The following is a 13,640-nucleotide window of genomic DNA, read 5'->3' as shown; positions in this document are numbered from 1 at the left end:
TTAATTATTAATTTCTTTTTTCTCTCAAAAAATATATTTTATTGATTTTTCCATAGAGAGGAAGGAAGAGGGATAGAGAGCTAGAAACATCGATGAGAGAGAAACATCGACCAGCTGCCTCCTGCACACCCCCTGCTGGGGATGTGCCCACAACCAATGTAAATGCCCTTGGCTGGAATCGAACCTGGGACCTTTCAGTCCCCAAACTGACGCCCTATCCACTGAGCCAAACCGGTTTCGGCAATTATTAATTTCTTTATTGATTAAGGTATCACATATTTTTCCTCAACCCCCCATTCCAATCTCCCCCATTATGTCCCCCTCCCCCTATTGTCCTTGACCACTGGTTTGGCTCATATGTATGCACACAAGTCCTTTGGTTGATCTCTCCCTTTTATCCCCACCCTCCATCTGAGGTCCAACAGTCTGACCCATGGTTCCTGGTCCTTTAAGACACAAGGCAGATGCCACCTCTTCTAGGAGGAAGCACGTAGCACCTTCTGCCTCCCAGGGTCCCTGGTACCTGCCTCCTAAAGAGACTGCTCTCATGTGATGTGAGTGTCCTCAGGTACCTGCATGGGGGCTAGCCCTGTCACGGGGATTTCACAATGTTGGCTGGCTGGGCTGGAAAGTGCTAATTGGAATCAGCTGGCCTCCCAGTCCCTAGGTGATGGTGCCTGGCCCCCGCTTCCCATTCCTGTTTGAATAATCCACCCGAGAATCAGGGGCCTCTCCTCCCTAACACCAGGGCTGTTCATTTCGGGACCTTCTCAATGGCCCAGGTTAATGTTTAACTTCAGTTCCTTTGTTTTCTGTAAAGCTGATAACAGGGTGGTAGAGCTGGGAATGTGAAAGACCACGGGGAGGAAAACAAATACCCACCCATTTTTACTTAACAATTACAAATTGGTTCCTTTCCCTGAGCTGCTGGGGAGTGAGTGGGCATGAACACAGACTGCTGAAAGGTAGCCCTCCGAAACGATGTAACCCTATAAAGGCCATTCTCCATCCCAGGCCCTGGAGCTAGAGCTTTGTCCACCAACAACGCGCTGGACTCCAGAAAGACAGTCTGCCTGAGCCTTCGGTCTGTGTCACCATCCTGCACCACAGCTCCCGTGGCTTCCCACTGCATCCCGGATGAAGCCAAACCCACCAGCCTGAAACTCAAGCCCCGCCCCCTTCCATGGCCTGTGTTCTAGCCAGACATTCTATTTACAGGTCCCAGACGGCCACAAGTTGGGTCTTGCCTCTGTATGTTTTGAAAATAGAGTGGAGGAGTGGCTAGGAGGTCACCATTTGGGCAGGCGGGGTCTGTATCTAGGCTCCATCGTGCCCCGGCTGTGGCAGATTCCAGGCAGCTGCTTTGATTTTCCTGACACACAGCTGAGCATCCCCCCAGCATATGCCTGCATCCCTTTCCCCACCCCCATGGACAGTAAAACCTCCACAGTCCTGTGGTTTTTCCTTCCTTTTCATTCATTTGTGTGTGTTTAGTCTCCCCATCTGGACTCTGTGTACCCCTCAGACTGCCGGCCGGATGACTAAAAAGGATGGACATCCGCCATGAGCTGTGCTCGAAGCTGGCCCTTGAGCACACGTGGAGGACAGGATGCTCTGAGTGTATAGGTTTGCCTACAGGACAGGTGCCTTTAAGACAGGCCTCTGACCTGTCCTCTTTCCCTGAGAAGTCAGGAGAATAATCATGATTAAAAAAAAAAAATGGGTATGCCGAAACCAGTTTGACTCAATGGATAGAGCGCTGGCCTGCGGACTGAAAGGTCCCAGTTTTGATACTGATCAAGGGCATGTACCTTGGTTGCGGGCACATTACCAAGTATGGGGTGTGCAAGAGGCAGCTGATCAATGATTCTCTCTCATTGATGTTTCTAACTCTCTATCCCTCTTTCTTCTGCTCTGTAAAATATCAATAAAATATATTAAAAAAATAAATAAAAATAAAAAATCTGGCTCCTGTGCCCGCTCCCCGAGGTTCTAATTTAATTGGTACCGGGAGCCTTCGGGCACTGAGACATTTTAAAAGTTCCCCCTGTGATTGCCATGCGAGGCTAACAAGCGCCTTAGATTGTGTTCAGGATGTCAAACCCCACACCTAGGCCGGTGGGGCCCCTGGACGCTGTCCCGGCCATGACCACTAGGTCGCGCTGTGGCGCCGCCTGGGAGGCCGGGGCCAGGCAGACCCGGGCTCCTCGCAGCCGGAGGCGGGGCAGCTCCGGCTGGGAGGCCTGCGCCTGCGGGAGCAGCTCCTGGCGGCGGCTGCACTTCCCACCCTCGCACCCCCTTCCCACCCGCCTCCCTGTGCATCTGCACCTCGTTAGTGCTGGCCGCCGGCCCGCGGCGCCTGATGTCAGTGGTGCGCTCACTCCGGGTAGGTGCGGCCCTTGCACCGCAAGGCACAGGCTGCTTCAGCGGCCAGCGCTGCTGCCCACCTCCTCCAGGCAGGACGCTGGGCTCACCCTGGACCTGGGCCTTTGTTCACGCCCCTCTGATTGCCCGGGAGTCCTTCCCCATTTTTACCCAAATGGGGCACCAGTGTCCTCCATCTCCCCAGCAGGTTCCTGCCCCTTCCCTGTCTAAGGGTCCTGGGAAATCCCAAGCCTGAGTCCTCAGATCTGCCAGGTCAGATGCAGGAACCAGCTCTCACCTTTCTTTCCCCTTCGGAGTTTCTCTTCTCCCTGGCTCTCCCCTCTGCTCACTTCCTTCCCTGCCGCCTGCTCTTCCCCTTTCTCTCTTATCTGAGTTGTGTGCATCAGATAGTTCAAGCTAATGTGTTTTCTTTCGTAGGGCAGGCCTGGACCAGATGGGGCCAGAGATTGCCTTGGTTTAATGTGGCAGATAAAGCAGTGCCACTTGTAAGAGACATTGCCTGTGTTGGTGGGGAGTGGTGGGGTGACTTCTGGCTGTTGGTGAAGCTTTAGTTTAAAATAAATAAATAAAAACTCCCTTTGAGGGGCAGCGGGAGTTGATTTTGGGAAGGCGAGCTCAGTCTAACATAACCGGGCTCTCCTATCTAGCTTCCCCCACTGGCAGGAAACCTCTCTCCCGCCCCTCCAGTTGCCTTCCAGAGCCAGGACTCCGGAGTTGACTTTATCATAAATGCTCCATTAAGCTGCCTCTATCATAAATGCTCTGTTTCACCTCTGACCATGCCTCCATCTGTTTGATAGTCTGGGCTTGGCTGGTGTGAGGTTTCCCTTGGAGAAAGACTGTGAGGGTGAGAGGGCGTTGAACACCCGGGTCTGGATGCTGCCTGATGACCCTTGGCTGTCTTCAGCAGCTCCGGGTTCCAGCAGGAGAGAAGAGGTGATTCTGGGAAGCAGGACGCAGGCTTGATGTCTACTTCGAACCTTCACTTCAAGTGCCTGTTCCTCGTTTCTTTCATCTGAACCCCTCCACCCCCCTCCCCACCCCTCTCTACCCATGGCCAGCAGGTGAGGTGGGCATTTCCTGCAGCCCCACCTGAGAGACGCTGCTCAGATGCCGGAGAGGAACACGGACGTTCAACAGTGGGCAGGTGGCAGGGAGCCAGGTCGCCCCAGATGGGAAGCTGAGGCCCAGAGAGGGGACAGGGACTTGTTCAAGGTTGCTTATCATTCTCAGTAGATCCTTTTTCAAGCTAATTCATCAGAAGTCCCCGCCAGGGCCCCTCAGAGCCCCTGCTAGGTCCGGTGTGACCCTTCTAGGCAGCGTTAAGGGAGTGGTGGCTGGTCCAAAGGGAGCTGATTGAATGGGGAGAAAACCGCTCTCCTATAACCCTACTGGGGATTGAGTCCACAATCCGGGCATATACCCTGCCTAGGAATTGAACCTTGACCTCCTGGCCAGACTCAGTCGGTATTTTAAAAAAAATATTACTTCCCAGCCAGTATGGCTCAGTGGTTAAGCATCAACCCATGAATCAAAAGGTCACTGGTTTGATTTCTGGTCAGGCCACATGCCTGGGTTGTGGGCTTGATCCCCAGGAGGGGACATGCAGGAGCCAGGCGGTCGATGATGTTTCTCTCCAGTCGATGTTTCTGTTTCTCTATCCCTCTCCCTTCCTCTCTCTCTAAAAACCAATAAAAAACGTATTAAAATTATTTTATCAGCTCAGGCATAGTTCTAGGCTCCTGGGATTCAGTAGCGAACAAGGCAGTTCCTTCCTTCTTGGAGCATTCATTATTGGGAGTCCCAAAACAAACAAGGTCTAAGAAATAAGTCAATTATTTGATCGTCTTAGCTCAGGCTGCTATACCAAAACACCATCGACTGGGTCGATTAAACAACAGATACTTATTTCTCACAGTTCTGGAGGCTGGGAAATCCAAGACCAGGGCACCAGCAGATTTGATGTCTGATGAAGTCCCTCTTCCTAGTTTTTGGGTGGCTGCCTTCCTGCTGTGTCCTCACAGGGCAGAGAAAGAGTTCCGGTCTCTTCCTCTTAAAAGGGCAATAATCCCATCATTGGGCCCCACCCTCCTGACTTCTAAGCCTAATGACACTCCAAAGGCCCCACCTCCAAATACCATCACATTGGGGATTAGGGTTTCAACATAAGAATGGAGTTGAGGGGGGGCAGTTTCAGACATTCAGTCCATAGCAATACTAGGTAGTATAATAGAAGGTGATAATTCTATGAAACAAAGGAGAGCAGGATAAGGGATCAAGAGAGGGAGGTGGCATGTAGGTTGTGATTTAAAATATAATGGTTATACAAGGCCTTACCAAGAAGGTGGCATTATAACCAAGACTTCAATGTTCAAAGAGGTCAACGTTTTGCTATTGAACCTGTGCTTCCCGTGTCTTCAGAACCTCTGGGAATGGGGCCTGTGATGTGTCTTCGAACAAGTCCCTTATACACACCGAGATTTGGAAATTCCCTCTCCAAACCCTGGTGCTTCTCCATGCAAAAGACTTTTACCTAACAGCTCAGGAAATATTTGCTCAAATCTAGATCTGACTTTAGGAGTACAGGAGTGAAGCTGGAATCCAGGGTCCTGGTAACAATTCTCTTTGTGACGTGATAACCGGCTGATAGTTATTAACCCTGGCAGAACGCACTCATGACTCGGACGGGGCCTGGAGAGCTGTGCCAGCACAGGGCAGGCGCTGATGCCATCGAGTCAAGGTGCCACCCGGGTTCTCAAAGCCACAGCCGGTGCCACAGAAGAGCATGTTGAAGTCTTGGTTCCAGATCAGGCTCGCCCGTGGTTTGGGCAAGTCATTTGCTTTGAGGAGTTCAGCTTCCTTGTGAAGCTGCTAAGCTTCCCGGATTTATCTCACAATGCTGCCACCACTTCTATCACCCTACCTGTGTATCCACCCTACCATTCATTCACCCACCCACCCATCTATTCAGCCAGCCAGCCAGCCACCCACATATCCATCCATCCATCCATCCATCCATCCATCCATCCATCCATCCATCCAACCATATCTTTATTTCATTATGATCAGCATTTCTGATGTTGCCTATATTCAGAGCAACCAAATTCCACTTCATATAATTTGGTACATGCCTAGGACTTATTGCAAAGGAACTTGGCCTAAAAAAAAAATAATGAAGAAAAACTATATGGAACGTCATTAAATGGGATATTGAAATCTTTAATCTTGGAAGACCTGTTCCATGAGGTCCAGAGATGGAGTTCGCGCTGCTGGTGCGGCCGGTCTGGGGGAGCCAGCCTAGCGAGCGCCTTGTAGCTTCAGTTGCAGTAAAAGCCGCTGTAAAAGGCCGCCTCAGATTTCCCCTGGTGGCAGGGAGCCCTGCCTCCGTGCCCAACCCTATTAACTGTTGGCCTCCCAGCGGCTGAATCCAGCCAAAAACATCCTCCGCCGTTTGAAGTGCTTATTGGAAAAGCAGATTTCGCCTTGGCTAGAGCTCTGAGCAGTTCCTTGTGTGGGGTACTCCCCAGGGCTGTAATTGAACACAAGAAAGCATCGGACTCCTTTTGGCATTCTTGCTTTCATCTCCAAGTCACATTTTAAAATTTATATTTTTAAAAAGTCAGGGAAAGGGGCCAGCCCGGCTCACGCGGCCACTGGTGCCAGAACCCCCAACACGGCAGCTCCAGGAACGAAGGCTGCGGAGGATTAGCGGGGAGAATTAGGACCATACCGTGCGGCGATGCTTCACGCCAGGCTGCCAGGAGCTGGCAACGTGCTCTTGAGGCTGGGCTTTGGTTTGAGCTGGGCTTTGCAGAACAGGAGTCCTGAGGGTCAGACCTGGCCCCACTCACACCAGTTCAGTCAGCTAAACGTTTTCTAAAATGCCCTGAGAGTGGGAGACTGTAAAGCCTGCTTGGACGCCACCCTGGGGGCCTAACCAGCCTGAGCAGCAGGGAATGCTTTCTCTTCTCAGCCCAGATCCATTGTGCTGCCGGGGAACCTGCCTCCACAGGCTTTAATAGACACTGGGGACCACAAGAAGGAGAAAAGCATTGAGGACAAAGACCTGGGCTCTGTTCTTTTCCCACCACATGCTGCCTTTCCCAAGAGCGAGGGCGGGATTCTGAAAACAATAGGCTTCTAATGGATGTTTGTCAGACAAGCTCTCCCATGCACAAAACGATTACAGTGAAGCGTGATACAACTTTTTCCCCCCTCTTTAAAATCTCAGTAAGACCATTATCTTTACCAGGGGCCAGTGTGAGACTAAAATACCAAGCTTCATGGAGAACTGAAATGAAGTAGCATCCTAGAGAAAAACATGCCCCATTCTGAGGCCCGGCTTTCTCCTTGCACAGGGTTGTTGTAACATCATCAGCTTGTGTTCTACTATGACCCCTCCACTGTTTGTTAGGAGTTTTTGTTTATGAGAAATCATTATTATTTTTTGCATCTGGTTTCCTTTGAATGTAAGATTCTGCATTTATCCCTATTTTACATGAAGATCATTGATACCTCATGTTTTGCCAGAAATAAAAAAAAATTGGGTGCTTTATAACAAAGAACATACATTCAATGCGATTATTAAAATTCTCCTTCTATTATTTCCGGGACCACAGGAAGGAGGAGGAAAGTAAATATATGAAACCTAAAACTATTATTAAATTTAACTCTGAAGGTCCTCATAACTAAGAAAAAGAAAGAGGGGGAGAAGTATGTTTATTCCTTAGGGGAGATAAAATTTATTTTGTTTTTGGGTCTAAAAGAAATTTTGAGGGGCCCCCTGTAGAGTGATACAATGGACCAGTGTGCTGACAATAGGTTTGTGCTAAATGCGTAAGTAGTTTTCCCATGAATATTTTCTATTAGGACCTCAACCAGCTTTTAGGGCGCTACTGTGACTAGTCTGGAAAGTGGAAGGTCATCTTAGGGGTACAATAGAAGTGGGAAACCCTAAGAGGACTGGTGAAATCATCCAGCCTGCATTCCCTACTTAAGGGCAAGTTTGAGTTGGATCAGCATGAGAGGGGAGAAGGGGAGGGGAAGGCAAGCTACCAAAGGTAGAAGCCAGAATATATTTCACAAGAATCACGAACTCCATACACGGCCAACTCCCCTCCCCCATGCCCTACAGAAAATGAATCATCTGCTTACACCAGCTAAGACCTAAGTTTTGGTGCTGGTGCCCATGTGCATGAATGTGTGCGAGTGGGTGTGACTATAAGCCCTTCTGCCCGTGTCCTACCCTCCCTCCCACCCTCAACATACATCTGCCACCGATAAGACCCTCAGCATCCTGCAGTCTGTTGGTAGTTGACTTTGATAATCAGCCAAAAATATAGGATGTTTTCAAGGTCTGAAGATCATGAACTCTTTGGCAGAAGGACAACTGGACAGTTTCTGGATGCTCAGGATGGATTAGCCAGCCTGTGGGCAAGAGCCTCAGCTATTCCAAGTGAACATTCAGGAACAGAGCCCTGAACAAGCCAACGGAATCAGGGTTCATGTTAGACTGAACTGTGCTCCCCTGAGCTGAACGCCATTCACAGGCCCCCACAGCCCTGCCTTTAAAAATATATATATATTTTATTGATTTTTTTTACAGAGAGGAAGGGAGAGAGATAGAGAGCCAGAAACATTGATGAGAGAGAAACATTGATCAGCTGCCTCCTGCACATCCCCTACTGGGGATGTGCCCACAACCAACATTCCTTGACAGGAATCGAACCCGGGACCCTTCAGTCTGCAGGCCGATGCTCTATCCATTGAGCCAAACCGGTTTTGGCCAGCCCTGCCACGCCCTGGGAGGCATTGGCTTTAAAAGCACCCTGTGTGTTCCAGGCACTGCGCTAGGCCCTGGAAGTGCTGACACGGGTTCTCTGCCCTGGAGGAAGCGGGGAACCCACTGCCTCTCCCCCCAACATGCACATGTCATTAAGAGCCTATGTAATCACATATGTGATGAGGATACAACAGGAAACGAAAGTAAATTCTGAAATTCTTCTTTTCTCGTACTGTGGCTTCCTTCCCTGGAACCACAGGCCATCTGCCTTTACCACGATGGCATTACTGTTCCTTGGGGTAACGGCATGACTTTGGCTTAAAAGCTGCAAATTCGTTGTCACAAAGTTGCTGAGTTCTGAGAACAGGGCCTTCGCCTCCTTGCACTCTCTTGCCAGGTGCCCCAGTGGCCTGAGGACCGATCCCCGAGAGGCCCGTAACCATGGCCACAGACACGCCAAGTGCCAAGCGTCCAGGCCAGCAGGGAGATGTTCTCCTCACACCCAGCTCCAGCTGCAAGAGCAGCCGTGCCTCCCAGCCTTATTCAGCCCAGGGCCCGCAGGGAGCTCTCCAGACCCACCGAGATCTGTGACCGGGGAGCCGCTAATACGGATAGAGGCAGAGTCTGGGTCATGTGCACATCTCAACCCCCTGTTCCCCCTCTACCCTCCCTCCCCGCCCCCATGTAATCACACTGTCAGCATCAAGAGGAGAGATAGGGACGTTTGATCTTGGTCCTTTGCAATCCACAGGCAACGGTTTCCTTTCAAAACCAGGGGTTCTAACCCTTTTCTAGCTCCAAAGATCCATAGGACTGTTAGTGTGGTCCCGGGCCAGCATCACCGGTGCATCACCTGCGAATTTGTTAGAAATGCACGTTCTTGAACCCACCTCGGAGCGACTGAATCAGAGGCTGCGGGGTAAGCCCAGAGGCTTGTGTTTTACCAGGCGAGTCTGATGCCACCAAGTCAGAACTCATGTTTGAGGGCTCACCAAGGCAGCTCTTCTTGGTCAGGGGACCACCCCCACCCCATGTGCCACAGCCTCCGGAAAAGTCCCTAAAAAAGTGATGATCTCTCTCTCCTCCCTGTTTGAAAATCACTGATCTAGAAACTGATTTTGCATCGGAAGAATCACCTCCTGCAACTGTCTCTGTAGTTTGATGACTTTCTTCACGTTTTGGAAATTTTTATTAAAGCATGGAGGGGCTTGTGCTGGGCCTAGACCTGTGATCGGCAAACTGCGGCTCGCGAGCCACATGCGGCTCTTTGGTCCCTTGAGTGTGGCTCTTCCACAAAATACCACAGCCTGGGCGAGTCTATTTTGAAGAAGTGGTGTTAGAAGAAGTTTAAGTTTAAAAAACTTGGCTCTCAAAAGAAATTTCAATTGTTGTACTGTTGGTATTGGGGTCTGTTGATTAATGAGTTTGCCGACCACTGGCCTAGACTCTCCCTCCATAGTTATATGCAGACTTAATTTCTATGCTCTGAGACTTTAAAAAAGGAAGAGTATACTCATAGTAGTTTTGGAAAATCTGTCTTGTTCTGCTTGCTGATGAGTTGTTGGAGACAACAGCCCATGACAGAGGTGGAATCCCAGCCTCGAACCCTGTACCTCCCTCCCCAGCACTGGCAGGGAGGGGAGTGTGGCACCAGGAATGTCCCATTGCTCTGCTTATCCTCAAGGACACATGGCTGCCTTATGTTTCTCACAGGCTCCTCCAAGGAATCAGAGGTCACGGGCCTCTTTACATGGCCTGTGACAGGGAGGAGATAAACTTCAAGTTGTTCGGTGTTTGCAAATATGCTACCCTGAGTTTGTGGGCTTTTTCCTCTAAAAGTGTGATATTTGGGAAGCTGGCCTGGATGTGAGGAGCTGGTGGGTACCTAGCAGGTAAGGAACGCTTAGTCCACTCCATCCCCGCGCTGTCTGCAGATGCTCCAGAGGCTTCTGCTCCTCAGAAAGGCTTGGGCTGAGGCCGCTCCTTCGAGAGTGGGTTTTCCTGTTGAGGAGGGCAGCCCCCGGCAGCCTGCTTATCTGCAGCGGCTCCTCCTGAGAAGATGGTTATTTCCCCTGAGGCAGGAAGCAGGTGGCAGAGAGCTGACCCCACAGGGTCCCCCACAGCCGGCTGGGGTTTGCCACCAGCCTGCCACCAACGGTGGCCCGTGCTGATCTCACTGATTGCCCAGTGGCTTTGAGTCTCCGGGAGGACCAGCTGGCATCCTCGGCAGATCCAGTGAGCAGGCCAGGGGTGGGAGGCACCAGCCTGTCAGGGAGCAGAGGGTCTGGAAGGACTGGGATCCAGTGCTGCCACTCACCTTGACCAGATGAGGCCAGGAATCCGCTGCCCAGTGGGAATCCCTCATACCCTGGCAGGGAGGGGGGTGGTGAAGGAAGGGTGGGAAGCCGCCTTTGCTAGGTGACGGACAGCCACCTGAGCCCTAACCTTCCCCTCATTGGAATGCAAGTTCCACAGGCCTGGGATTTTGTTGGTTTTACTCCTCACAGACCCTAAGCATCTAGAACAGTGCGTGGCACACAGTAGGTATGAATAAGTATTTGTTGTCTAAATCATTGAATTCTTCCTCTTCCACCTTTACGCTCACGTCTGATAGGGAAGGAATTAAAGGCCTTGTGCTCTCCGTTGCTCTGGGGACCAAGAAGGGATTGCCCAATGAAGGAGTGGAAGGGAGTTCCCAGGAACCAAACGTCAGGCCGTGTGTCCTATGCTTATAAGTGTTTATAAACCAGCCCCCTTCCTGCTCCCAACACTCTGGACTGGAACAGGGCATGTGAGGGGAGGATGCACAGGTAACTTAGACACACCAGCCTTTACAGATACTGGGGGAACCACCTCTCTGGCAGGGATGAGTAAGGGGTTCCATGTTGGGAGGGTGCTGGTGGGATGGTGTGGTAGGGTCCTGGGACACCTTGGTGTGGTGTGTGACTCTGGTTGAGTGCCCTGTGGCAGAGGACTCCCTGCCCCCAGGCTCCAGGCTGTATGGTCCGTGGACCAGGACGGAGACCCTCCTGCTGGAAGGACCTTCGGGATGCCTGCTCCCCCCACTCCAGGCAGCACCCTCCTCTCCACTGCCCCATGGCTCTGCCCTGGACCAGAGGATACCAGACAGTCTAAAGTATTAGCAGTATTAATGGTATATTAGTACTGTTAATAGAAAAACATTCCCTGGGGCTTGACTAAGCAACTGAGTGTTAATGATGCCTATAAAAGTCAATGGGTCATGTATTGTGGTTTTCAAACTTTTTCTTCTACCCGTAGGTGTTGACACTGGCCCCATGGTGTCCTCCTTGGTGGGCTTGGCAGCAAATGTGACAACACAAGGGTGATTAGGAAAAAGAGCAAAGAATGGAGACAAGTGTGATATGCAACACCAATCTTAAGTTAGATAAAACTGGTCATTTCACAGGAACACCTGAACCTAGTGTCCCTGTGAAATGACAGCTAGAGGGGGAAGAGCAAGGAGGAGGCTTTCCTGAGGTCACCTGGGGGCCCAGGCCACCCTGAAACGTGGTGGCTGTGACTATGTGTGTTAGAAGGGCACCAGCATCTGGCTGGCGACCATTTGGGATAAGACTAGCTAGTTTCAGGTCCTGTGATAATTTACCTAGTTTGAAGAGCCAATAAAACATTCAGTGATTCGCTGAAACTAGTTTGGCTCAGTGGATAGAGCATCGGTCTGCAGACTAAAAGATCCCAGGTTCAATTCCGGTCAAGGGCATGTACATTGGTTGCAGCTGGTCGATGTCTCTCTCATCGATGTTTCTAGCTTTTTATCTCTCTCTCTTCCTCTCTGTAAAAAAATCAATAAAATATGTTAAAAAAAGAAAGAAAAAAAAAACATTCAGTGATTCATCCTCCTCCAATAAATGCCTTTTGAACACAGTCTGGCACCGGGGAGCAGTGGTGACAAGAGACAAGATTCCTGCCCTCATGAGTTTACAGTCTCACTTCCTAGCCTCCTTCTCTGTTTTCACTGAGAAGATAAAAACAATTAGAAGAAATTGGCATGGGCTTTGGTCCCCACATCACCCCCATCCCACACCATTTCTGTGTCTGTGCTCTTGTCTTCGCCTGTCCTCTAACTATGGGTGAACTGTCCATGCTTGGCCAAGACAAGTGTCTCCATCTGCATGGGCCATTCAGGCCTTCCTAGCCACCTAAGGACCCCTGTTCCAGTGTCTCCCTTCTCTCTCTTGCACTATTAATCTTTCACTTTCCCCATTTGACCACGCTGTCATTTTCTTTTGTCCAACTATACCTCTTCCTCTTCCCCAAAATGGCCCAAGTGCTTAACCCCTTACAGCTAAACTCTTAAGGTCTGTACTTGTCATCTCTAAAGCCTCTCCTCCTATTCTTCCTGAGTCCACTCTAGTGGGATTGTCACTCCCGAAACCATTCTTGTCAGGTTACGAAAGTCCTCATGTTGCTAAATCCAAGCGACATTGCTTGATCCTCATCTTGCCTGACTCAGCAGCTTTTAACAAGTTTGGTCCCTCTTCCATTTCCTGTTGAGCACTTTCTTCACACAGCTTCTAGGATGTTGCTCTCCTGTGGCTTTCCTTCTTCTGGCGGCTCCTTCTCAGTGTCTTTTGCTGGCTTCTCTTTATCTTCCCGACCAGGGAAGTGCAAAGAACAAAATTAAGGTTCAGTCTTTGGAACTCTCCTCTGTCACTCATCCAGCTTGTGGCTTTAAATGTAACTTTTAATGCTGAATCCCAAGGTTATGTCTCCTCTGAACCCACTGTTAGATATGTCTGTTTGGCAACTAGCCGATGTCTCTTCCAGAACTGAACTCCTGCTCATCTCCCCCTCTCTCTCTCTCTCTCTCTCTCTCTCTCTCTCTCTCTCTCTCTCTCTCTCTCTCTCTCTCTCTCTCTCTCCACACACACACACACACACACACACACACACACACACGCATACACACACACTCTTCTTCCTGCAGTTTTTCCCATCTCAGGTAATGGCAAGTCCAAAAAACTGTGATGTCCTTTTTTTTCCCCTTTGGTATGTTTTAATTGATTTTAGAGAGAGTAAGGGAGAGGGGAAGATCAATGAGAGAGAGACAGAGAGAGAGAGAGAGAGAGAGAGAGAGAGAGAAAGAGAGAAAGAGAGAGAGAGAGAAGAAACATTGGGAATCAAACCCACAACCTGGGCATGTGCCCTGACTAGGAATCAAACTGTTGGCCTTTCAGTGCACAGGATGATGCTCAACCAACTGTGCCACACAGTCCAGAGCTATTATATCCTCCTTTGATTGTTTTAGGCTCACTCCATACCGATTGAGTCATCAAATCCTGGGAACTCCACCTTCAAAATTTGACATTTTTCATCACCTTTATTGCTATCACTTTGGCCCACCCCAACCCACCATTAGCTCTTGTCTAGCATGTTATAAAACTCCTAACTGCCTGATTTGTTGTCCCAGCCTTACAAAGGGTTCAGCAATCTG

Source organism: Pipistrellus kuhlii, unplaced genomic scaffold (genome assembly GCF_014108245.1).
Source record: "Pipistrellus kuhlii isolate mPipKuh1 unplaced genomic scaffold, mPipKuh1.p scaffold_m20_p_2, whole genome shotgun sequence".
Taxonomy (NCBI): domain Eukaryota; kingdom Metazoa; phylum Chordata; class Mammalia; order Chiroptera; family Vespertilionidae; genus Pipistrellus; species Pipistrellus kuhlii.
This window is presented reverse-complemented; position numbering follows the sequence as displayed.